The sequence below is a fragment of the Rhinolophus sinicus genome, chromosome 2, assembly GCF_057876585.1.
Source record: "Rhinolophus sinicus isolate RSI-liver-muscle chromosome 2, RSI-T2T, whole genome shotgun sequence".
Taxonomy (NCBI): domain Eukaryota; kingdom Metazoa; phylum Chordata; class Mammalia; order Chiroptera; family Rhinolophidae; genus Rhinolophus; species Rhinolophus sinicus.
This window is the reverse complement of record NC_142502.1, coordinates 152,654,798-152,672,611: the sequence shown is the minus strand read 5'-3', so window position 1 is coordinate 152,672,611 and position 17,814 is coordinate 152,654,798. Positions and strand designations below refer to the sequence as shown.

The 17,814-nt window shown below is 39.0% G+C and overlaps 1 long non-coding RNA gene across 2 annotated transcripts in view; it reads right to left on the bottom strand.

Annotated features, from left to right (window-relative positions):
- Positions 1–17,814, bottom strand: part of LOC109439275 (uncharacterized) — a 159,511-nt gene that overhangs the window by 115,219 nt on the left and 26,478 nt on the right. Inside the window, exon 1 of one of the 2 annotated variants that reach the window (XR_002136473.3) lies at positions 7,713–9,054. The exons of the other annotated variant lie outside the window; for it this stretch is intronic. This is a non-coding gene — a long non-coding RNA (uncharacterized LOC109439275). Of the gene's footprint in view, positions 1–7,712; positions 9,055–17,814 lie in introns of those variants that run through there. 2 annotated transcript variants of the gene reach the window in all.

Sequence of the window (17,814 nt, the reverse complement as noted above, 5' to 3'; positions counted from 1 at the left end):
AGGTAATGGAGTTGGTGAACAGCTGTCAGTTTCTGAATAATTTTTTAGGCTAGAGCTGACAGAATTAGCTGATGTATTAAATGTGGCATGTCAGGGGAAAACGAGGAGGAATCCAGGATGACTCCTAGGTTCTTGGCTAGTGCCTTTTACCGCATTTTTGGGACACTGGGGGAAGGGCGGACTTGAAAAAGAAAATTAGAAGGTCAGATTTCTTAAGTCTGAGATTAGGTGTCCAAGCAAAGATGTTGAGTTGGAAGTTGAATATATTAGTTTGGAGTTCAGGGCAGAGACTCGGATTGGAGATTTTATTTTAGAATCACCAGCATAGAGATTTAGTATTTATAGCCACAGCCTGGATGAAATCACTGAGGGAGTGACTGCAGGTGGAGAAAAAAAGAGGCTCTTTCACAAGGGGAAACTGGGAAGATGAGAAGGATCCAGCGAAGGTCATAAGAAGGAGTGGCCAGAGAATGGGGGGGAAGAGAACCAGATGGGTTCAGGGTTCTGGAAGCCAGATGAAGAAATTGTTTCAAGAGTTGTTTCCATTAACTATGTCAAATGCTCCTAAAAAGTCTAGTAAAATGAAGACTGAGAATTGATCTGCAGTTATGTTCTGGCACTCTGGCACTTGGTAAACTCCGAAAGGCCGAAGGTGCATAAAAAGCCATTGAAAGCAATCCCAGCACCATCTCTCCCTGGACTATTCCTAGGTGACATCGACAGGATTGAGATCTGTCTTTAAGTAAGGACTAGTCGGATGGTAGCTGGAGGTTCCACAGATTGTCATAATTCCTTGTATGGTCAGGTATTCCTGAGATTGTTCTAAGGATTAAATGGATAATAAATGCAAAATAAGAGGCACAGGATCCGAAGCAGTGTCACCCATAATGTCAGCCTTAGCAATGATTGTATCCCCAGTAAGTCTCATTTAATTTTCAGCTCTCATTTCAGGCTGTTGCTTAGCAGTGTTTCAAAGATAAGCATTAAATTTTCTGGAAATGACTGAGAGTAATCACAACATATTAGAAGTAAAAGGACTATAGAGATTAATTACTCCTTTCTCTTCACTTGATAAATAAGAAAACAGAGATCCAATAAGATTAGGTAACTTTCTCAAGGTCCCCCACCAGATTAGTGATAGAACTCAGACCAGAGCACAGGTTTTCCAGTGCTGAATCCTTTAGAAGCAGTTATAGCTAAGCTCATGGTTAGGGAATTGAGCATTCCATGTCAGAGGATCTATTTGAGATAACTGAAGCTTGTTCCTTTTAACAACCCAAACTTAATAACAATCATTATCATCATCATTATCACTCTTCATTAAAATCTTCTACTAATTAAAACACTTCTACACAATGGAGTTATTTTAGTCTAGAAGATTTGAAATCCTTGAAGTCAGCTTTTCAAGTTACCTTATTTCTTTACCAGCTGCTTTAGGCTTTGAGCAGTCCCTTTGACTTGTAATGCAAGTCACAACTTCCTATGATAGTGTTACAATATTGTTAAATTGATCACTTGATATTTCCTGAAAAGTCAGAAATGTAAGGAGTTAAGAACAGCAACAAGTACATAATTCTGCATCTAAGAGCATCCATGATTACAAGAGTGCATTTATTATACATTATACATACATGTAGAATTGTAAATGTATTACTATGGAACTGTCAGTGCAGAACACAGATCTGAAACTCATGGAGAAAGTAATCTTAAATGAGTGTTATCTTTCCTTCAGCAGTTCAGAGTGGAGCTCATATATATTTAGTTACTAAAATAATTGTATCTCTGTAGCATTTTTTCACAGAGAAATTCTGAACATCACTTCATTGGATACCGAAACACTCCTATGAGAGATGAAAAACCAGATATTATTATTCCTCTTCTATAAATTAGAAAACTAACATCCGCAAATGTTAATATACTAAGAGGACATATACGAACAGGAACTAAGTCCTTTTCGCCATTCTCCTTCTCACTAGGCAATCTTTTAGACTCATCCAGGAGTCTGAATCTAGCCCTCAGTATTTTCAGCCTTTTCAGGAATAGAGACGGCCAGAAAATAAAGCCCACTGATTCCTGATGCACACAAATCCACCCTCGACTTTTCCCATTACTAGTGACCACAGGTTTAGCCTCTGCCTGCCTCTCAGGTCATGTGGTCTCTGTTGCTACAACAACCATGAATCTGTCACATTTCACTATTAAATGTAAAGTGCCAGTCACTTCCATTTTGTCCAATATTGTGAGAACAACTGAACTGTGCATGTCTAGGAAGTGGAGTAGCAAAGGATTCCTTCTTGCTCTATCTAGATTTTGGTGCCTGTGAGTGACGAGAGATATTGTTGGATGTTGGGCATGTAGGAGGTTCTGGAGGAAAAGCTAACATCTGTATAATTACAGGGTAGATGGGAGGATTAAAATGAAAAGAAGTAATACATGTGAAGTGCTTACCAAAGGGTCTTGCTCAAAGAAAATATTCAATAAATGTTACTGGTTGTTATTCATAGGTTAGCTGGTAGAACTTGGGAAGAGCTAATAATTGTAAACATGATTACCGTTTATTAGACGTAAATCTCACAATAAGGTTACAAGACGATTATCATTTTCCTCATTCCACCGATGCGAAAAAGGCAGATGTAGAATTTGACAAAGATTTCTCTAATTTTAGCAAGCTCGTTCGTTTGTTCATTCATTCATTCACTCATTCATTCACAAATACTTATTAAGTACTAGGCACTGAGCTGGGCAAAGAGGTGAACATATGTCTTTGAGTCCAGGGAGGTTTCTAAACAGGTGAAACCCAAATGTCATGATGTCCCAAAGCCTGCCCTCATTCTTGCGCTGCCACCTTGAAGGCAAACCTCTGCTCTTCTCTTTATCCTCCTAAAATGAATCCACACCAGGAAGAAAAGGATATTTTACTGAAGAAGGCATAGGAAAAGGAGTTTATACTTCACCATACACAGAATTCCTCTCCAAAATTCCCCCATAAACATCTATGTCCTCCCTGCCACATCAGTCCTTAAGCTATTCAACCCAGTCCACTCTACCCCCAGTCTCCCAGTGCAGGGAGAGGCGACAGGCTCAGGGTCTGCCCTGCAGACCTCTCTATGGCTCTTCCTTCCTTATACATACGACTTAAGTCTTATATCAGGTGTCAAACAAAGGTCCTCCTATTAGCAGATACCCCCTCCCTGAAAGATGGCCAGGAGATTATGAATACATATTTTTTTCTTCTGGTCCCATAAGTAAACAGGCAGATCTACTGGGTATGATCCCGTGATGGAGGAGCACATAAGAGGGACTTAGAACAGACTTAGGGCAGCAGGGCAGGTGTCCTGGAAAAAGTAACATCTAAAGTGGGGGTAATGATATGGTTGCCTCCTCAATATCCATTGTCCAACTCTTGGTAACTATCCTAATTTGGTGGTGGAGGTTGGAGTGGGGGTTACTCACAGCTTCTATATGAAGCCCAAATACTTTGTGGGAAACAATTCCAGCCCCCACCCCTGAAATCAAGTATAAGGTAAATCGCATAATTTCATCCCCCCAGCCACAGTTATTGGTTCAAGGGTTAGCAAGCTGAGCTTAAGCTGAGCCAGTAAGAATGAAAAAAATGTGGTTTTCAGGAGGCAGAGAGGTCTGGAAAAGAAACATTTGTCTTCTTTAATGGACATGAATAAGGCTTCATCCCTACCGTTGGACCAAATGCCTCACCAGGAAGGATATGTTGCCCCACACACTAAAGAGCTAAAAAGAGCTTTCGTTACTTATTAGAGCTGCCGAGATATAGCCTCAGTGATATGAGCCTCTCTTGTCTAAGGCAGTTTGGCTGGAGTTTTCTGTTACTCACAATCAAATCCAATCTAACTGATGCAGAAGATGAGATCAGATGAATGAGTAGCCAATAGTCTAGAAAAGGGGGTCAGCAAGTTCATTCATTAAATGACTCAGTTTGATTTTCAAGACAAATACAAAACCAGGATGACTCCTACATACTCTTACTAGCTAGATAACAACGTGAAAAGAGAGATCTGCTTTATAATCAATGCGTGCGCACGTGCGCACACACACACACACACACACACACACACACCCCATACTCACAAATTTCCAAAGTTAAAATGATTAGGGACTATTTAATGTGATTTTGAAAAAGAAAACTGGTACCTTGGTGAGAACATTTTAAAGATGATAAGATGATTCAAATAGGTGGAGAAATAGAGACAATTCCAAGGTGAAAAGCCTTAATAACATTAGAATGTACCAACCAATTGGATTTGAGTGTAATTGAATGTATAGATTTAATACTATTCTGATCTGAAGCCCATTAATTATTTTCAATCCACAAAATTGTTCTAAAATATATGTATAAAAATTATAAGAGTACCATCAACAGGGAATATAGAAAAGCAATGAAAATGTTCTACCAATATCAGCCATTAAAACCTACTACATAAATCAATAAATTACTGAGATATTTTATAGTCTCTTTTTCATACTAATCCTTCTAAATTGGGTGTGTATTCACAGAATTCAGATGTGTGGCTGGTGGCTATCTTATTAGACAGTGCAGCGGTGTGCAGATAAGCTTGTCCTTATTTTTATGACTTAGTATGTCCCTGTCTAAGAGAAAGTGCCTCTCCTGGGTTACACAACTGAAATGAGAATCTCTGTTCCTTGAAAGTAAGCTTGCCAGATAAAATATAAGACATCTAGTTAAATTTGAATTTCAGATACACAACAAATAAATTTTTTAGTATAAGTATGTCCTCCTCTCACCAAAAATAAATAATAATAACAATAATAATAATAGAATAAGGATGAAAATAAGTTAATAGAACCAAAGAAAGAGACTTACAAAGGCCTAAATACTTACAGAAGCATTTGTGTGGAACAAGTTGAACTATAATATATATATATTAAATACACACACATACATTTTAAAATATATGTATCTAGTACAAAATAGTTTATTAAAATATAAGAAGGAAGGTGTGTGGCAGACACTTCTAATTGGTCTTTCTCAATATCCCTCTCCCTTGCTGTTTTCTACAGCAGAAAAATTAAATAGAAGCAGAAAAATGAAATACTTTCCCAGCCACCATTATAGGTAGATGTGAACATATGATGCAGTTCTGGCTGAGACATAAGTGAAAACCTGCTGGTAGGTTTCTGAGAAAATTATTTTTTCCTAATAAAAGGAACTGGTGTGATTCTCATTGCCCTTCCTTCCTGCTTTGAATACAACACTCTTCCTGTTTTCAATACAGATGTGATAACTTGAGGTTCAGCAGCCATCTTGGAACCAGATGATAAGCATAAGGGAAAGGCCAAGAGAATGTCAGAGCGCCCTAGCATCACTGAAACACTGAAAGGATGACAGAGGCTAATATATTAATACTATATTGATCATTAATTTGCTTAAAAATTTTTTTTTGCATCTTACGATGTTTTGATATCTTGAAAACCTTGCTGGCCAGGTAGAGACTGCCCTCCCATAGATAGTTAATACCTAACAATAATAAACAACTTACTTGGGAAGCAGACTTCTCATATATAAGCCAACCATCCACTTTATTTAACTCACACAACAAGCCAATATGTCCCTAACCCTAAAGCATCTAGGGCCAGGTACCAGGCAACTAGAAACCACCTTTATAGCCCAAAGGCCTCCAGAATTATTCAAACTAGCCAACTCTGAGTGGTTTACTCTGCTCTGCTTTTCCTTTCCTATGGAAACCCAATAAAGCTCTGGCCTCAGCTTTCCCTAGCTCTTGCTTTGGACCCAAACCTTACGCTTCTCCTGTGGTCCTGTGTGGCATCGCATGCCCTCTTCAATCAGGAAATGTAAGTAATAAATTCTTTTTGCAATGGTATTGATCTCTCCATATTGTCATTTAGTCACCTCTGTAGATTAAAATGCCACATGTACATTTCAGGGCAACTAGCAACCTCTGGGCATCTTGTAAAGTGAGAAGAATAAACCCCTATTTGTTTAAGCTACTGTTATTTGGATTTTTGTTACTTGCAGTCACATAATCATAACTGATACAAGAAATATTTGATAAGAGGTATTGGAATTGGTAATAGCAATTTTAAAGTAGCTAGATATTCTATATACTCCAGATGGACTAATGAGTTAATTTTTGTGAGAAAAGAACAGAACATTGAATAAGATTTAGCAGATCAGATAGGAAGAAGTTTTTTTCTTAAAACTTTACAAGGAATCATAAAGAAGAAAGTGATAGGCATATATAAATTTTAAAATTCTGTACAAAAAAACACAGCAAAACATAAGAAAAAATATAGACAAAGTCTATCAAATATTCTATATTCTACAGAATATAGAAAAGTATATCAAATATGACAGACTGTAGGGTCATAAATAAAACATAAAAGGATCTTATTCAAATGTATTAGCTATATTTCTTTACTCTGATAGATAAATGGGCCAAGAATATGAACAAGCAATTCCCCCACGGAGAAATAGAAACAGTAAATAAACACCTGAGAAAATGTTCAGTCCTGGTAGTGATCAAAGAAATGCAAATTAAAGAAAACTTGAAATATCATTTGACACCTACTAAATTAGCATTTTAAAAAATGATAGGCTGGCAAGGTGACACTGATATTGGCACACTCATTCATTTCAAGTGGTGCTATAAATTAGTACTACCTTTGAGAAAGCACTATGACAAGCACGGAGAAACATTCTTGCCTTTTGACCCAGTAATTGTAGTTTTTGCAGTTAGCACTAAGGAGAAGAATTCAGTAGAAACAAAGAGACTCAGCACTGTTCCTCAGTGTCTTAGCAATTCTATTAAATTCAATTAACATATATTTTACACCTTCTACCTGCCAAGTAGAGGCAACAACAGGGAATCAGAAATTAGTAAGACACTTCATCTGACCTCAGGGGGCTCACAGTCTGGCAGAGGAGTCAGGTAGTCACTTACTGCACTATTTTGTAATGTAAACAAATACATTACAAAATAATGCAGTAAGTCCAGCACTAGAAACACAGATAAAGTCAGATGGGCTAGATGTTGATGATGGGGATGGGTGGGGTAGGTGAGCAGAGAGAAGTCAAGGTCGAGAGAAAGCTTATTATGGGGACAAGGTAAACCTACAGGCAAAAAGGTAGAGTTAAAATAGGGACAGTGAGTAGTCCAGCACCGTGGGAACAGAGATTCCAGGAGGAAGTTTGTGGAAAATCGAGCTCTGTGGCAGAGTGAAAAAGAGAGCTTTATTGCCCTTGTTTGACATATATAATAGCAAGAAATGGACGATTCTTAAATCACCAACATTGGAAATACCGCTCTATGAATTGTGATACACAGTGACGTTTATTCCACTAGAAGAATGAAAATGATGAAAAGCATATGATACTTGAAGACACTTACGATATGCAGGCAGGATAACTTGGGGGAAAGCAGTTCTGGCCTTGACAACCCTAAGCATTGCTCCAAAATTCACCTTTGCTTCTTTTTTCCCTCAACATTTTGTTATTGAAATATAATTCACGCACTATAAAGTCCACCCACTTAAAGTATACAAGTCAATGCTTTTAATATATTCACAAAGTTGTGCAACATTCACCACTAATTCCAGAATATTTTCATCACCTGATAAAGGAACCCACTGATAGTCACTGCCCATTCCTCCCAGCCTATGGCAACCACTACTCTACCTCTTGCATCTATAAGACTTACCTGTTCTTCACCTAGCCCTTTGGAAGCCTCCCGAACCCCTTGCTGTTCTCCTCAGGCCTGGAGATGCACGGGCAACACCTATTCAATGCTCTGGCCCCAGTGCGGATACTGGCCCTCCCCAGAGTGCAGCTGTTTGAACACAAGCAAGCACCATTCTTTTAAAGGCTCAAACATAACACAGGAAATTAAATATAGACTCACGTAAAACTAAAATATCTGTTAAAAGAACAGGTAGCTTGCTCTGTGGGGTTTTCACGGTCACTATCCGAACCTGAACCCCTCCTCCCTGAGGTGAGCACCATCTTAGCTCCCACTTTCCAGCTTCCCTCCTTGATATCTAAAGGCAAGAGAGCAGGGCCAGTGAAAAAACAGTGTGAGGGGAGCATGAGGGCGCAGTAGGAAGCACACCTTCCTGGAGTAACACACGCAAAGGAAATCTGGTGGTGCATTTTCAGTTTCCATTCTGGCACTTGCAGGAGGCATGGTTTGTGTGGTGGCTTGGTCTCTGGCCACCTTTACCGAGTTCATTATCTCTCTTCCTCTCCAGTCTTATCTCCTGCAGGACACTGTTTTGTTCCTTTCCCAGGGACATTAAGTGTAAAAGCTGCAGTTCTCTCTGGAAATAACCACAGACGAGTTTCCTTGCAAGTTGTGTTTGCTGTGCTTTCCTGACTATCTAAGGAGGACACTGCATAGTTGACCTTTTTGTCACCATAGCACATTCTCTTTGGCAGTCTCAGTGTTTAGAAAACTTTACTTCACTCTTCACAAACAAACTGTAGCAGTGATTCATCACCTTGTTTCTCCAAGTCTTCTGATACACTGTGAAGTGAAGACAGTGGTGAACCATAATATCGTGTTGAAAGTGCAGGCACAGAGGGAGTCGGTGATGTATTAGGAAGAGCACTGACCAGGAGTCAGGATAGGTAAGTTTGGGTGTAACCTCACCGTGCTCAGTTCCCTCGTTGGTGGAGTGAGAGTTGGAATAGAAAAAGGCCTCAGCAGTTTCTGCTAGATTGAAATTCCATAGTTTTTCTAAATTAAGGTGAGGACCAGGTCTCATTGTTTAGCAGATGTTTGTCTCAGGGTCCTTGTAAGAGAGAAGAGGAAGGAGATTTGAGGGAGGGACAAGAAAGGAGGGAACATAGGAGAAAGGAAGAGAAGGTTCAGGAGGTGATGGGAGCGAAGGGGACAAGAGCGATGGGAAAGGACAAATGGGAAGGAAGGGGAGGAGAAGGAAGGTACAAGAGAGGAGAGGTGGGGACAAATGGAAGGAGGAATGGGAACTGATGGGGATGAGAGGAGAAAGGAAAGGAGGGAAGGGGACTCGAGAAGAGAGGGGATGCATAGGAGGAGAAAAGAGGGGAATGGAGGGGAGGAAATAGAAATAGGGAGGGGACAGGAGGGGGAAGAATGGCAAATTATTAAGAAGGAGATGGGAAGAATGAAACTAATATTTCCAGTGTCCTACCAGATATCAATTCTCCAAACCACCTTCAAGGTGGGTACTCTTTCGCCCATAAGGACCTGAAGTTTTAGATTCTTTGGGACCCTCTCCTGTATGTGGAATAAGCAACCCCATTCTCCCCCATGGGATTCTGATGCAGTTGGACAGGCTTTGAGACAAGCTGCTCCAAGTAATTTGTTCAAAGTTTCACTGAGTTAATCATGGTGCTGAAATTCATACCCAGGCCTATCCAGTTCTGAGACCTGTGTTTCTTCCACTCGGCTAGGCTGAGAAAAGAAAATACAAAGAGAAGTGAAGAAAGATTTCAGAGTGGATACATCTCCATGAATGTAATTTAAAAAATGGGCTATGAAACCCTCTCAATGAAATCCACTGTCAAAAAAAAAGGAGGAAGGAAAAAGTGGGCTGAGTTAAGCAAAATCTATTCAATTCAAGGAACATATTTAAGATAAAATCTCAAAGGCATTCTAGGTACAATAGACCTTTTCCATAACTAACACGTTTCCCTCTGCACTGGGCTAGCAATAACTCTTACTGCTTATTCTTTAATTGGGATCTAGATTTAACAATTATGCTTTTTATTTCATAGCACATTCACAATCTTGATATCACTTTCACATTCATTATATTTCTTTTGACCCTTAAAATAATAATAACAATAATAGGTAGGAGTTCAAATAAAGGTTTTTGAATAAGACCTCAGTTTGATTGGCCCTGCCCTTATGAGCCGTATGACCTTAGGCTGGTTAATTAACCATTCTGCGATTTCATCTCTGTCCTCGAAGATGGGGACAATTAAAGTGCCTACCTCATAGGGCTGTGGTGAGCATCCAAAAAGATAACAAATACCTGTCGACTATGGCCTAGCACATGATAAGTGCTCAAGAAATGTTAACCAGTATTATTTTTCATTTTTCAGAAAAATTATCTGACATTTGAAAAAAGCAGAAAGATTATGGATCTTCTTTCAGTGCAGTTCTGGGCTTGATTTTTCTATTGATTTGACAGCTCTGTAGGTGCAGAGGCTCAACTGAAAGTTTGTGTTTGGTGAAGAAGCAAATAATTTCTGTCCAATAGAGCAAATAAGCACAAAGATTGCAGTTTACTGTCCTGTTGCACATTAACCAGTTCTGTATCTAACTTGGCAATCTTATACTTTTCAAAAATTAAGTTGTACACACAAATACACACACACATACACAATCTCTAATACTCTATGGACCAGTTTTAACATCCTAATGCTCCCCTAAATAAACAAAATCTTTGACATGCATTCATATTATATTTGCATGAGAGATATGATTTTACCCTTTTGAAAATTGTATTTTAACATATTAGAAGCTAATACAGGTAGGCCTGCCCAATTTACTTGAAGAACTCTGAAACTCAAAGAGATTTGGACTCGCCCAGAGTTTGGAACAGAATTTGGTTTTCTCAAATTCCAGTCTAATAAATTTTTTTGTTCTGTCTTATGCCTTTGCCCAAATGATACACAAAAATAGAAAAATAACAATAAAGGATAGAATACAAAAGAATGTAAGGCCATACTCTTCCGGCTGGCTTCAGCAGTTTCCAGAATATCTTCACAGCATCATTCACTCAAAGAGGAATGTGAGAAACACCCTGTGAAGCTGCTTTCTAAATGTTCTCCTCTAAATGATTTTCAGACCCATAGAGGAAAAAGGGACACTCTTTAAAGACAGCAAAAGTGTAAAAAGAGATGGGGTGAGGAATCTAATAGTTCACTAACCTAGTTAATGGGACATCAAAACTATTCTGTGCAAAATAAATGTGATCTATATTGATTAGATAGAGGGAGATTGGGTTGAATCTATCTTGGAATTTGAGCAGACTCAGCATCTCTGAAAACTTTATATTCTTTTTTCTGGGCCCAAGAGGAACGTAAACCTTCAGAATTAGAAGGGTAATTGAGAGGAAACCCTGTGTCAGTGGGTTGAATTCATTGTTATGCTCTGGATGGGTATACCACTTGAGGCATGACCTTGAATTTCTAAATTGATTTGGGGATAGTAAATCGCCATCGGGATGGTGAGGAGAACAGAGGATTGGGGTGCGGGGGGATGGGAGGTAAGCAAAAAGAAGAACACAAGAAAGTAAATTGTTCACTTTCCAGACACTGAGATTCCAAATAATCCTTCAGTGTCCAGAAAAAACTTTAAGTGAAAACATAATCATTTTATTTTGCCAAGTAAAGATATTAGGGGGAAAGTTATCATCTACTGTCACCAACACATTATAAAATAATGGACATTTAATTTCTGAAAAAACAGAAAAGATGTAAATTTCAGTTTTTAAAAATTGAATAAATTTGGTTTTATGAAAACTTCCTCTATTGACTTTATTTCTCCCATTGCACCATGGTCCTTTAGAAATGTCACCACTGACATTATGGGGAACCACTGACTTAAGTGAGGTTCAAGGTCAATGAGCAATCACTGACAAGTTTCCCAAGCCTGTACGTCTCTACATGTCTATGACCAAGTAAAGTGCTCCAATAACTATTCTCTACAAGGGTATTGAAACGTGTAGGTGAATAGGTGACCTGAGATACCTGGCATTAAAATTTACCTAGAATTTTTCCCATACATTAACCAGTTATAAGACTAGGCATACCAAAAAAAAAAAAAAAAAAAAAAAAGGTAAGATACCTGAAAATAATAAATAAATTAATATGTGTGTGTGTGTATCTGTGCGTGTGTGTATATGCATAAGGAAGAAATTAGTGGATCAAAAGAACTTTAATATGTAAATTAGTATATGGTACCTATTGAAACCAATGACTAAGACATCTAGTATCATGGCTACATTCCATAGAATACAAAGTAGAATTTCCTTACATTTTACTGTAAATTGTTTTGAAAATAGGTATTTTTTAAAGAATTAAGATTAAAAGGCACAAATAACAGAGACAATTGAAAAAAACCATTTAGTCTACTGAAAACAAAATCAAGCAAGGCAGATGATGTCAAGCATTATTCACATTTACCGCTGAACCAATTTATTCAGGAATAACACCCACGAGAAGGAGAATATATTTTGAAAATGGAAATGTGAATAATTTCCTTAGATGGCTTAATTCACATAGAAGAGGAAAATCTGCTCACAGAGAATATGGATAGTGATTGGAAACAAACTTGTTAAGGGAGGAGAGAAATACTCTGCACCACGGGGGCATTAGCCAGCCAGTATCTGAAAGAAGCGGGGGTGACTGGGACATATGTCATAGGCCACTGGATACCATTTTAAGAAATTAATAATTTAGGGCCCAGGGGGAGCATTGGGTGACTGGAGTCATATATATAAGCAAATAACAATAAGGACTAAGTGTTCTGTCATTTAATTGACCTCCAGGTTCCTGGAGGACAGTAAACAGGGACTCAGTGCTTGACTCACTAGATAAACAACAACAATATAAGAGGAATCATTATGGTTCCAATTTGGAACTCTAGCTCTGCAGGGGGCAGCCACATAATCCACTCGAGTCGAAAAATAAGAAAACTCAATTAGCAGCTGTCCTCCCCACTATCCCCTCTGATGAGGAAAAGAACCAGAATTTTCTCCCACACACTCCTTAAGCCATGGGGGTGTCCTTTGAGCTTTTGAACAGCAGGCAGGAAATGAGGCTGTTCAGTAAGCTGATACTGTGAGCCACACTGGTCACATGAAGAGCTTAAGTGGAAAATAATACCAGTGGCTAGATTTGAATTCTCAATAAAACCAGTTATTCTTCCAACTTAGTGCTAGTAGAAATTGCCATATTTTAAATAAATACTATATAATATTTGGGATTTAGAATAAGATTCAAAATCTTATCTTTTGATGCAACAAGCAGTCTTTTCTGGTACTCAGGCAGATTCAAAATCTTATCTTTTGATGCAACAGTCAAGCTTTTCCTGGTACTCAGGACAAGCAAAGGAAGTTGGTACCAAGCTTCCTGGAAAAGAGAACGTCCACCCAACACGCTCCTCTTGGAAACATCTTGAAAACAATTTCCCTTGATTATGGCAGTCAGAGCCCATCGTGGTCTAAAATCCTGTGTGCTATTGGAGATATGTCCCCAAGTAGAAGGAAATACCCAGTGACCCTGATTTATTTGAATTTTAATTAAAAGGTTGCAAATACTCCTGACATTTTTGCTTCAAGATACACTTCAGCTGAACTCATGTTAGTCTTTCACTTATAAGGGATAGTCTCTGGGAAGAGGTGAGGACAGCAAGAGAGAGGAGTTGGGAGATGTGGCTTCACTCTGCCTGTCACAGCAGCCAGCTGTGTGTTGATCATGGTCACACGATTTCACTTACCTTCTCTGAACTTTAATTTCCTTAGCTAGATAATTAGGGTCTTTTCTAGTTTCAAAATAATAATCTGTGTGACTGGGCAGAAAGTTTGAATAGGTCTCTTGCCCAAGAATAAAATGGCTACATCTTTCCGTTGTTGAAATGATCAAAACAACTAGATTTAAAAACCCTTGGCTTGTTATTTCAGTAACCTTAACCACTTACTGGCTTGACCATGAAGCAGTCCTTTTGATTGCTTTAAATAGCTTTTCAGAACAGTTAAAATAGCTTAAAAATAAGAATAACCATCTTTAATCAATTGGTCTCCATCACATAATCTGACCTTATTTATGGATAGCTTGAGACACATATCCCACAGAGTTACTTTGTGAACTCTCCTCCCTCAGTGTCTATAAAAAGCACAACTTTTTGCTGCATCCTGGGTGCTTCTTCTTGCTCAATTTTACAACTCTTCTTTCTCTGTCCACTCCCTACATTTTACTTCCTTAGCACTCCTTCTCAGACCTTTTCCTCTCTCACTGTATTTGCTCTCCTTAGATGATTTCACCTTCAGCCCACAATATTGTGCAGTAAATATTAACAAATGAAAGGATTTAAAAAGTTCAGCTTTTAGTGTTTGCTGATTTCTGTGGTGTAATACTCTGATCACTGCTGATTTCAAGCTACCAATCATTGTGGAGCTGGGAATTGATGCACAAGGTTGGCGATTACCAGCTATATGAGCCAGTTCTAGAGCACCATCACACCCATCCCTTCTACTACCACCTTACCTATGTTCTGAAGTCTCTCTCCCCACTCCCTTGCACGCACATGCCTTTGTTCCAGAGTCAAATCCACTTGAATGTCACATCTTATCAACATCATCAAGGGCAAAATGAACAAACAATCTTCCTATAAATCTTTTCCTAATTCGCAGTATATCAAGGTAACTATGGATGAGAGTGAGTGACCCAGCCTGTGAGAAATGTGCTAACCTTGAATTACTGTGTGAATGCATCTTTTGAGCAATGGAGCAAGACCACATGCTTGTGGATGCAGTTTTTACTGGCAGAAATGGATGTTTCTGCTCAATCATCCTGTGAAGTGGTTTCTATTGGGAAAAGAAATGAGAGGTGGGGAATTCTTTGAACTGGAGGAGAGAAAGAGTTAGGGCCTAAGACCAACTAAATCTGAATCTGAGGTAGGAAGAAACCTAGAATGGTTCTACTAGCAGAGGAACTGCTGCTATTACGTGGAGGCAGTGAATGGTAACACCACGTTTCTGATCTAGCAGCAACATGGAGGCTGAAACGGCAAGGCAGAAAAGGGCCAATTTCTGGAGATACCAGACTGAGGCAGCAATTGTGGACCTGGTTAGTTTCAAGAGGGGACATCCCATTTCCAAGGCTGGAATGGAGATCCACAGACAGCAGTCACTCATAAATCAGCTAATCCCACAGAGTGGGGATCTCAGAAGGGCATCAACAGTAGCAGCAGCAGCAGCCAAGCAGCAAGATTATAAGGTTAGAGGGGAAGAACCCAAGGGACTTGTTCTGTAGTTCAACTGAGAGGCGCTCCAAGACACTCTCAGAAATAACTGATAGGACACTGACAGCAGCTGGTCCCCAGGAAGTAGTTCCATGCAGGCTGTATGCTGCAAGAATTTAGTATAGCAAGGAAGAATAACTGTGTTGTCGTCACAGGCTAGTGGGGTCAGGGTATTTCCTTGGATTACATTCATTTCCATCTTTTCCATCTATGTCAGGACATCTACCCTGACACCTAAGCCTGAAAACTGGGAGTCATTCTGTATTCTTTGACCTACCACGTACAATCAGTCACAAGTCATGTAAATACAGCTTTGATTTACTAATCCCTTGCCCTGGACTGGACCAACGATGGCTTTAAGGACTTTCTGAATATTTTCTCCTATGCTTTTCATCAGCTAAATATGAGTGAAGAAACCTAAAAGATGTAATCTTGTCATCATCCTCAATAAAGTACATTTTCATATTCACTAAGATATTGCATTTAGAATAAGATACAATATTCACATGTATTCCACAATTTTATGTATTCACAAAGAAATAATAGAAAACAAGTGTTTGTCAAACTTAAACAAATTTTTCTCATTCATGCAAGTTTAATAGTAATAAATAACACATTTTGATAAATAAATTGTAGCCTCTGGTTTTAACTTTAATTTTAATCAAGGTTGAATCAAATATATTTGGGGTTGGTTTATAATAGTTTATTTTCCAAACAGGTACTTTACATTATCTCAGTCTTCATAGTAACTCTAGAAGGAAGTTATTGTTTTTATTAATTAATTTATAGGTGACATAACGGAAGTTTAATATGGTAAAATATGTAGCTCAAGATTACACAGACAGTAAGTGATGAAGCCCAGGTTTGAGTTTACGTAGTCTGACTCCAGGTCCACTCTTAGACAAAATGCTATATCGGCACCTCCCTCTCCTTTACTCCCCACTTCTAATTGATATGCCAATTCTAACTGTTTCCTATTTATTAACCTAACCCTTTCTATCCAACCCAAATGGCCTGAGTTTGTTCCGGCTCTCATAAAGTCTTGCCTAGATTATTCCTTTAGCCTTCTCATTGTTTCTAATCCTGCAGCTAAAGTACAAATCTGACAACTTCCCTCTTTACTTAAAACACCTTGAGGAATAACATACAAATTAAAGCTACAATGTGATTCCACTACTCTATTTCCCCCCCACTACTCTATTAGTCTGCTTGGGCTGCCATAACAAGATACCACAGACTGGATGGCTTAAATGACAGACATGTATTTTATCACAGTTCTGTAGGCTGGAAGTGCACGAGCAAGGTGTCAGCAGGGTTGGTTTCTGGAGAGGACTCTCTTTCGGACCTGCAAATAGCTGCCTTCTCAGTGTGCCTTCACAGGGCCTTTCCTTTGTACGTGTGGAGAGGGGCAGGGAGGGAGATAGATAGACCGAGAGATAAATAGATAGATATCTGGAGTCTCTTCCTCTTCTTATATGGACACCAGTCCTATCAGATTAGAGCCCCACTTTTATGACCTCATTTAACCTTAATTATCTCCATAAAGGTTCTAATTCCAAATATAGTCAATTTGGGGTTAGGGCTTCAGCATATGAGTTTGGGGTTGGGGGCACAATTCAGTCCACAATGACTACATACACACACACTCACTCATACCAAAATGGTTTAATGAAAAAGACAAACAATATCAATTGTTGGAAACTGGAACTCTTATATACTACTGCGGAGACTTTAAATTAGTCCAATCACTTTGTAAAACTGGCAGAATCCAAACGATCTGAATACATACTTAGCTTATGACCCAGAGATTCCACTCCTAGGTATTTTAGCCAGTGGAAATGCACACATATACTCACCAAAAGACGTGTACAAGAACAGGCACAGCAGCACTACTCATAATAACCCCAAGCTGGAAAGAACTCAGATGTTGATACATAATAGAAAGGATAAATAAATTATGGCAAATTCATACATGGAATATTATACAACCATGAGATTGAATGAACTACATCACATGACAGAACGGATGATGCTCAGAAACATAAGGCTGGCTGATAAGAGCCAGACACATGAAAGCACATGCTTTAAAAATCCGCTTAAATCATGTTCCAAAAAAGGCAAAGAAAATCTATCATGTTAGAAGTCAGGCTGGTGGTCCCTCTTGGAGAAGGAAGTAGTGACTGAAAAGGAACAAAACAGGGCTTCCAGGGTTCTGGTTACATTATGATATAGTTTCAGGCTGCGCAGCTGTATTCAGTTCATGAAAATTCATTAAGCTGGATATTTATGACACGTGCATGTTTCTGCATATATTTTACACTTCAATAAAAATTTTTCTTAAAAAAGAAATACTCTGAAGACTCCGGATCATCCCAGAATAAAGTCCCAATACTTCAGCCTGGTCTAAAGCCCTTTGTGACCTGGTCCCAGGCCAACCTTTCCAGCTCTGTCTATAATACTCCTGGCCTAAACTCCAGCCTAAACAAGCCATCATCAGTACCCACACTGTATCATGCTCGTTCACGTTCTCCCCCCTGCCTGCATACCCTTCCCATTTCACCCATTTCATCCAGTTGGTTGACTCCTTTTAAAGTTTAGAAATCAGCTCAGGCTTCATTCCCCACCAGGAAGTTTTCTCTCAACCCACCCCACCTAGGATAAGTTAGGAGTCCCTGCTCTTTCCTCCCTCAACGTTCTATGTACTTATCACCCATAGTACATTGCACTGTCATTTGTGGTTTATAAATCTGTCTTCGCTGCTGGATTGTGATGTGATAAAGACAAAGAT